We start from the raw sequence: 9,908 nt of genomic DNA, 5'->3' as shown, positions 1-9,908 counted from the left end.
GTGACGATGTGTTGGAAGTGTTTCCATGGTTGATGTGATCAACATCGCACGCTTCCACTACCATCGGGATTAGTGTTGAACCTAAATAAATGTTATTTGGTGTTTGCGTTGAGCATGAACATGATTGGATTGTGTTTATTGCAATAAGGTTATTCATTTAATTTAGAGAATAAAAGTTATTCTGTTTACATGAAGAATACCTTCAATGGTCATGCACCAATATGAATGGTTCATTGAATCTGGATCGTAGTGATACAGATGTTCATAATATTGATGCCAAAAGATGCAAAGTAGTAATGATAGTACCACTTACTTGTGGCACTGACACTTGAGTCATATTGGCGTAAAACACATGAAGAAGCTCCATGCTGATGGATCTTTGGACTCACTCGTTTTTGAATCATTTGAGACATACGAACCATCCCTATTGGTGTAAATGCATGAAGAAACTCCATGCAGATGGATCGTTTGGACTCACTTGATTTTGAATCACTTCAGACATGAAAATCATGCCACATGGGCAAGATGACTGAAGGCCTCGTTTTCCATTGAGATGGAACAAGAAAGTAACTTTTTGGAAGTAATGCATTTTGATGTATGCAGTCCAATGAGTGTTGAGGTACGCAGTTGATATCATTATGTTCTTACTTCACAGATGATTTGAGTAGATACTGGTATATTTAGTTGGTGAAACACAAGTCTGAATTATTGAAAGGTTCAAGCAATTTCAGAGTGAAGTTGAAGATCCTTGTGACAAGAGGATAATATGTCTACGATGTAATAGTGGAGGTAAATATATGAGTTGCAAGTTTGGTATACCTTTAAGACAATGTGAAAATTGTTTCACACCTAATGCCACCTAGAACACCATAGTGTGATGGTGTGTCCGAATGTCGTAGCGGCATCGTATTAGATATGGTGCATATTATGATCTTTCTTATCTAATTACCACTATCGTTTTGGGGTTATCCATTGGAGACAACAATATTCACTTTAATAGGGCACCACATAGTTCCATTGAGATGACATCGTATAAACTATGGTTTGGAGAAACCTAAGTTGTCGTTTCTTAAAAGTTTGGGGCTATGATGCTTATGTCCAAAGGCTTCGGCCTGATAAGATCGAACCCAAAGCGGATAAATGTATCTTCATAAGATGCCAAAACTAGTTGGGTATACCTCCTATCTCAGATCCAGAAGCAAAGTGTTTGTTTCAGAAAACGGGTCCTTTCTCAAGAAAGAGTTTCTCTCGAAAGAATTAAGTGGGAGGATGGAGGAACTTGATGAGGTTATTGAACCAACACTTCAACCAGAGAGTAGAAGGGTGCCTACACCAGTTGAAGTGGAAGCCAATGATGGTGATCATGAAGCTTCGGATCAAGTTACTACCAAACCTCGTAGGTTTACAAGGATACGCGCTACTACAGAATGGTGAGGTAATCATCTCTTGGAGGTCATGTTGCTGGAAAACAATGAACCTATGAGCTATGGAGAAGTGATGGTGTGCTCGGATTCCGATAAATGGCTGGAGGCCATGAAACCCAAGAGAGGATCCATGTATGAAAACAGAGTGTGGACTTTGAAAGAAGTACTTGATGGTCGTAAGACTATTAAGTACAGATGGGTCTTTAAAAGAAGATAGACAATGATGGTGAAAGTCACCATTTAAGAAAGCTCGACTTGTTGCAAAGAGGTTTACGAAAAGATCAAGAAGTTGAATGCGATGAGACTTTCTCACTCATAGGGATGCTAAAAGTCTGTTTGAATTATGTTAGCACTTGCTGCATCTTGCAGATGGATGTTAAAACATTGTTTCCTCGACAATTTCCTTGAGGAAAGGTTGTATGTGATACAGCCAGAAGGTTTTGTCAATCCTAAGGATGCTAACAAGTATGCAAGCTCTAGCGATCCTTCTAAGGACTGGAGTAAGCATCTCAAAGTTGGATATGCGCTTTGATGTGATGATCAAAGCTTTTGGTTTTATACAAAGTTTGTGAGAAACTTTTATTTCCAAGGAAGTGAGTGGGAGCACTATAGAATTTCTGATGAGTATATGTGGTTGACATATTGTTGATCGGAAATGATGTAGAATTTCTGGAAAGCATATAGGGTTGTTTGAAAAGGTGTTTTCAGAGGAAAACCTAGATTGAGCTACTTGAACATTGAGCATCAAGATCAATGGAGATAGATCAAGACGCTTCATAAAATTTCAATGAAATACATGCCTTGACAAGTTTTCGAAGAAGTTCAAAATAGATCGGCAAAGAAGGAGTTCTTGGCTGTTTGTAAGGTGTGAATTTGGGTAAGACTCAAAGCCCGTCCACGGCAGAAGAAAGAGAAAGGACGAAGGTCATCCCCTATGCATTAGCCATAGGCTCTATAGTATGCTATGCTGTGTACCGCACCTGATGGGTGCCTTGCCATGAATTTGTCAAGGGGTACGAAAGTGATCCACGAATGGATTACAGGACAGCGGTCAAAAGTTATCCTTAGTAACTACTGGACTAAGGAAATTTTTCTCGATTATGGAGTTGTTAAAAGAGTTCGCCGTAAAGGGTTATGCCGATGCAAGCTTTGACACTAATCCGGAAAACTCTCAGTAGTAAACATGATTCGTATAGTGGAGCAGTCATTTGGAAAAGTTCCACAATTGCATGTTGGTAGCAGCACCTACAGGATGACATAGAGATTTGTAAAGCACACTCAGATCTGAAAGGTTCAGACCCGTTGACTAAAACATCTCTCACAAGAAAGACATGATCAAACCCCAGAACTGTATGGGTGTTAGATTCATCAAAATCACATAGTGATGTGAACTAGATTATTGACTCTAGTGCCAGTGGGAGACTGTTGGAAATATGCCCTAGAGGCAATAATAAATTGGTTATTATTATATTTCCTTGTTCATGATAATTGTTTATTATCCATGCAATAATTGTATTGATTGGAAACTCAAATACATGTGTGGATACATAGACAAAACACTGTCCCTAGTAAGCCTTTACTTGACTAGCTCGTTGATCAAAGATGGTTAATGTTTTATAGCCATAGACAAGTGTTGTCACTTGTTAACGGGATCACATCATTAGGAGAATGATGTGATGGACAAGACCCAAACTATAAACGTAACTGGAGAAATATCTTGTGTGTATCAAATGTCGCAACGTAACTGGGTGACTATAAAGGTGCTCTATAGGTATCTCCGAAGGTGTTTGTTGGATTGGCGTGAATCGAGACTGGGATTTGTCACTCCGTATGACGGAGAGGTATCTCGGGGCCCACTCGGTAATACAACACACAATAAGCCTTGCAAGCAATGTGACTAAGGAGTTAGCCACGAGATCTTGTATTATGGAACAAGTAAAGAAACTTGCGGATAACGAGATTGAACTAGGTATAGAGATACCGACGATCGAATCTCGGGCAAGTAACATACCGAAGGACAAAGGGATCAACATACAGGATTAACTAAATCCTTGACATAGAGGTTCAACCGATAAAGATCTTCGTAGAATATGTAGGAGCCAATATGGGCATCCACATCCTGCTATTGGTTATTGACCGTAGAGGTGTCTTGGTCATGTCTGCGTAGTTCTCCAACCTGCAGGGTCTGCACACTTAAGGTTCGGTGATGTTTCAGTATAGTTGAGTTATAGGTTTTGGTAACCAAAAGTTGTTTGGAGTCCCGGATGAGATCCCGAACGTGATGAGAAGCTCTGGAATGGTCCGGAGGTAAAGATTGATATATAGGAAGTCCTGTTTTGGTCACCGGAAAAGTTTCGGGCTCATCGGTAGTCTACCGGGAGTGCCAGGAGGGTACCGGGGACCATCGGGATGGGTGTCACGGCCCGAGGGGCCTTATGGGCTGTGGGAGGATACAATCCAGCACCTAATGGGCCGACATAAGCTCCCACTAAGGCCCATGAGGTTTGAGAGGCAAAAAACCCAAAGGTGGAAAGGGTGGAAAGGGTTTCCAAGTGGAAAGGAGGAATCCTACTCCTAGTAGGATTAGAGTAGGACTCTGATGACCCACAAGTATAAGGGATCTATCGTAGTCCTTTCGATAAGTAAGAGTGTCGAACCCAACGAGGAGCAGAAGGATCTGACAAGTGGTTTTCAGCAAGGTAATCTATGCAAGCACTGAAATTATCGGTAACAAGTAGTTGTGTGTCAAGATGATTCGCGGCAAGTAGCAAGTAACATAAGTAACAACGGTGCAGCAAAGTGCCCCAATCCCTTTTGTAGCAAGGGACAAGCCTGGACAAAGTCTTATAGAAGTTTCCCCGGCACGACGGCCCTGCCGGAGCTCTAGATTGGTTCTGCTCAAGTTCTGCCTCGTGGCGACGGCGATTCCTCCCGAAAGCCTCCTCCTGATTTTTCTGGAACGAAACCCTCCTTATAGAAAAAGAGGGGGGCCGAGGGCCAGCAGGGAGCCCACAAGCCCCCTAGGCGCGGCCAGGGGGTAGGTCGCGCCTAGCAGGCTTGTGGCCGCCTGCTGGCTCCCCTCTGGTACTTCTTCGGCCCAGTATTTTTTATAAATTCCAAAATAAATCCTCGTTGATTTTCACGGCTTTTGGAGTTGCGCAGAATAGGTATCTCAAACTTGCTCCTTTTTCAGGCCAGAATTCCAGTTGCCGGCATTCTCCCTCTTCATGTAAACCTTGCAAAATAAGAGAGAAAAGGCATAAGTATTGTACCGTGAAGTGTAATAACAGCCCATAAAGTGATAAGTATCAACATGAAAGCATGATGCAAAATGGACGTATCAACTCCCCCAAGCTTAGACCTCACTTGTCCTCAAGCGAATGCCGAGATCAATAAATATGCCCACATGTTTAGAGAGAGAGGCGTCGACAAAACAAGATACAGACATGCAGGCATCATGATCACATTCAGAACAGCAATACCATCATATAATCTCTCATGCTAAAGTGATAATTCCTTTACAAAGTAAAGTAACGATCAAGAACCTTACTGCGAATTAACAACCAATAGCCTTTATTCAATGAAGCAATTGCAATTTATCATAACATCAGAAAGAGTCAAGTAAGAGATTGTAAAGCAAATCCACATACTCAATCATCCTTTCGTCTTTTACAATTGCTACAACTCACGTGGTACTCATGAGATCAAAGTTTCAGTCGGACATAGAGAAATATATGGGCTTATAGTTTTGCCTCCCAATCATTTACCTCAAGGGTAATGTCAACAACAATAATTCATGAATACTTACTTCCAAGTTGACATATGAATATAGATCTTTCCCTAGCATATGACTTTAGCCAAGAAAAAGGCGAAATAAGGAATTGGTGTAGATCACCATGACTCTTTCAAGGGCAAAAAGTAAAGGTACAAGATAGGCCCTTCGCAGAGGGAAGCAGAGGTTGTCATGCGCTTTTGAGGTTTGGATGTGTGTCCTCTTAGTGTGAAGGAACGTCACTTTATATTGCCTCCTGTGATAAATAACTTTATTATGCAGTCTGTCGCTTTTATGTCTTCCTCATCACAGGTTCGTACAAAGCTTATTTTCCACGCACTAATAGATCATACATATTTAGGGAGCAATTGTTATTGCTTGCACCGATGACAACTTACTCGAGGGATCTTATTCAATCCATAGGTAGGTATGGTGTACTCTCATGGCAATACTGGGTTGAAGGTTTATGGATGCACAACTAGTATCTCTACTTGGTGCGGGAGTTTTACTTGATATGAGGTGGAAGCAAGCGTCACATGCCAAGGGATCTCTAATCATATAACATTGTTCGGAACCAAGCAAGCATAATTCATTATGTTGTCTTCCTTGTCCAACATCTACTTCTAAGCATGGAATAGTTTAGTGAGTATTCACAATCATAGATGGTGTGAAAGATGATATATTTATATGTGAACCTCTCCTTCTTTATCACTTCCTATTAATTGCAACAATGACCAAGGTCTATGTTTGTCCACCCTCAACAAGTTTCAATCATCATTCTTTCTATATGTGAAGCCATCACTTTCCATAAGATCATTACATGATCTTTCATGCTTTTGTTCTTTTATCAGTCTTTTCTTTCAGATCATGGCATGAAGCAATACCCTTAACTAAGACACTCTTTATTATATGGCTCACGAGTTCGAATACATCGGCGGTGACACAAAGCAAAACTCAAGCCTAAAACACTAAGAACTTTATTCTACTAGAGAAAGATAAAACCAAAAAGGATCGAACTAAGAGAAGGTAAAGGCAAAAGATGTGATGGTGATACGATATCGGGGCAACTCCCCCAAGCTTGGTACAAGCCAAGGGGATTGCCCATACCCATGCTTAGTTGTCTTCCTTTGGAGGTGATGGTGGTGGAGTTGTTGCAACATGGGTTTGATCCTCCGTCTTCCAAGGCTATAGGTGCTCCATCATGGAAAGATGACCGCGTCTCCGGAATCCTCAAATCTGCAGCCAACCGTATTGATTTAAATATATACTCATACTCAGAGTTTTGGTTCTGCAGGTCATAGATCTCGGCATGGAGGTGATCAATTTTGTCATAGAGCCTGGAGAGGTGCTTCCCGATGTCATTGGCATCGATCTTGTGCTTGTTGGTGAACTCCATGATCATCATATGGTTGGCGTTGAGTCCATGCTCCACCATCCCTTGGCAGTTGAAGACATGTTGCTCCAGTGCTTCGAGCCTTGCCTCCATGCTTCCGGTCTTCTTGGGCCCCTCAACATCACGGATGTGCAGTATCCCCTCACGCATCTCAATAGATTGAGGGTGTTGCAACACTCTCTCGAGGTAGGGATTGATGACCTTCTCGAAGATCTTGTCCTTCGGAGCTTTTGGGGACGCCATGGCGATCTAGATCTGCAACAGAAACAGGCCCGAAACAAAAACAGAGGAAATTTGCGTGATACGAGGGTCAGACCTTTCGCGAGAATATATAATGATTTTTTTCCGACCAAAAGGAGTACTCCGCAAGAAAACAGAGTCCAGGAGGCACACGAGGTGCTCACAAGCCCCCCAGGCGCGGCCAGGGGGTGGCCCGCGCGTGGCAGGCTTGTCGCCTCCTCGTGCGCTTTCCGGACTGCTTTAACTTTTTCTATTTTTTCAAAAATTCCAAAACGGAGAAAAATTCCTACTGGAAAAGTTTTGGAGTCAGTTTACTTACCGAATCACATACCTCTTCGTTTTCGGAGTCTGGAACAGGCTGATAAATATCCCTTATGTACTCCTCCGGAGTTATGGTATTGATAATATTGCTTTCAACATTTATGGGAGTACATGAGATATAATGCTTGATTCTTTGCCCGTTTACCACTCTCGGAAAATTACCTTCCATGTTGTTGATCTTGATGGCACTGGAACGATATACTTCCTCAACAATGTAAGGACCTTCCCATTTAGAGAGAAGCTTGCCTGAAAAAATCTTAAACGAGAATTATATAGCAAGACATAATCACCTACATTGAACTCACGTTTCTGTATCCTTTTATCATGCCACCTCTTAACCTTTTCTTTGAACAACTTGGCATTTTCATACGCCTGAGCTCTCCATTCATCAAGTGAGCTAATATCAAATAACCTCTTCTCACTAGCAAGCTTGAAATCAAAGTTGAGCTCTTTGATTTCCCAATAAGCCTTATGCTCTAGCTCAAGAGGTAAATGACATGCTTTGCCATAAACCATTTTGTACGGAGACATGCCCATGGGATTCTTATAGGCAGTTCTATAAGCCCACAGTGCATCCTCGAGCTTCTTAGACCAATTCTTTGTAGACCTATTAACAGTCTTTTGCAGAATTAGTTTAATCTCTCTATTGCTTAGCTCTACTTGACCACAGGACTGAGGGTGATAGGGAGACGCAACTCTATGATTGACATCGCACTTAGCAAGCATTTTACGGAAAGCACCATGAATGAAATGTGAACCACAGTTGGTCATTAGATATCTAGGGACTCCAAATCTAGGAAAAGTATCTTCTTTAAGCATCCTGATAGAGGTGTTGTGATCAGCACTACTAGTCGGGATAGCTTCTACCCACTTAGTAACGTAATCAACAGCAACAAGGATATGAGTATACCCGTTGGATTTCGGAAAAGGTCCCATATAATCAAAACCCCAAACATCAAATGGTTCAATGAAAAGTGAATAATTCATAGGCATTTCCTGATGTTTACCGATATTACCTATTCTTTGACATTCGTCACAAGACAAGACAAACTTACAGGCATCCTTGAAGAGAGTGGGCCAATAAAAACCTGATTGCAATACCTTGTGTGCACTTCTATCTCCCGCATGGTGTCCTCCGTAGGCCTCGAAGTGACACTTCTGTAGGGTATGTCCCTGTTCATGTTCAGGTACACAACGTCTAATAACACCATCTACTCCTTCCTTATAAAGGCGAGGATCAACCCAAAAGTAATGTCTCAAATCAAATGAGAATTTCTTCTTTTGCTGGTATGTGAAACTAGGTGGTATATATTTGGCAACGATATAATTTGCATAATCAGCATACCACGGTGCACTACGTGAAGTATTGATGACATTCAATTGCTCATCAGGAAAGCTATCATCAATAGGTTGCGGGTCATCAAGAACATTCTCCAACCTAGACAAGTTATCTGCTACTAGGTTCTCAGCACCCTTCCTAGCGACAACATGCAAATCAAATTCTTGTAGCAAGAGAACCCATGTGATAAGTATAGGTTTAGCATCTTTCTTTTCCATGAGGTACTTAATAGTAGCGTGATCAGTGTGAATGGTGACTTTGGATTCAACTATGTAAAATCTGAACTTCTCACATGCAAACACGACTGCTAAAAATTCCTTTTTAGTAGTAGCATAGTTTCTTTGGACACTGTCTAGAGTTTTACTAGCATAGTGAATAACATTCAACTTCTTATCAACTCTTTGTCCTAGAATAGCAGCAACATCATAATCACTAGCATCACACATGATTTCAAAAGGTAAGTTCCAATCAGGTGGTTGAACAATAGGCGCAGTTATCAAGGCATTCTTAAGTATTTCGAAGGCTTCCTCACAATCATCGTCAAAAACAAAAGGAATATCCTTTTGCAAGAGATTGGTAAGGGGCCTAGAAATCTTAGATAAGTCTTTAATGAACCTTCTATAGAAACCAGCATGACCAAGGAAACTTCTTATAACTTTGATATCTGTGGGGCATGGCATTTTCTCGATTACATCAACCTTAGCCTTATCGACTTCAATACCTTTTTCAGAAATTTTATGTCCTAAGACGATGCCTTCATTAACCATAAAGTGGCACTTCTCCCAATTCAAGACGAGGTTGGTATCTTTGCATCTCTGCAATACTCGATCAAGGTTGCTGAGGCAATCATCAAAAGAAGACCCATAAACAGAGAAGTCATCCATGAAAACCTCAACTATCTTTTCACAAAAGTCGGAGAATATAGCCATCATACATCTTTGAAAGGTGGTAGGTGCATGACATAAGCCAAAAGGCATACGTCTGTAAGCAAAGGTACCGAAAGGGTAGGTGAAAGTGGTTTTCTCCTGATCAGATTGTGCAACTGGTATTTGGGAGAAACCAGAATAACCATCTAGAAAGCAGAAGTGTGTATGTTTAGACAGTCTTTCTAGCATTTGGTCAATAAAAGGCAAAGGGTAATGATCTTTCCTAGTGGCCTTATTCAATTTCCTAAAATCGATCACCATCCTATAGCCAGTAATAATCCTCTGTGGGATCAATTCATCCTTATCATTAGGGACAATGGTAATACCTCCCTTCTTAGGGACGTAATGCACCGGACTAACCCAATCACTAGTAGAAACAGGATAGATAATACATGCTTCCAGGAGTTTTAGTATTTCTTTTCTTACTACCTCTTTCATCTTAGGATTTAATCTTCGTTGATGATCAACAACTGGTTTGGAATTTGGATTGGTT

The sequence above is a fragment of the Hordeum vulgare genome, chromosome 6H (genome assembly GCF_904849725.1).
Source record: "Hordeum vulgare subsp. vulgare chromosome 6H, MorexV3_pseudomolecules_assembly, whole genome shotgun sequence".
Classification (NCBI taxonomy): domain Eukaryota; kingdom Viridiplantae; phylum Streptophyta; class Magnoliopsida; order Poales; family Poaceae; genus Hordeum; species Hordeum vulgare.
The sequence above is the reverse complement of the archived record's forward strand: the minus strand, read 5'-3'. Positions refer to the sequence as shown.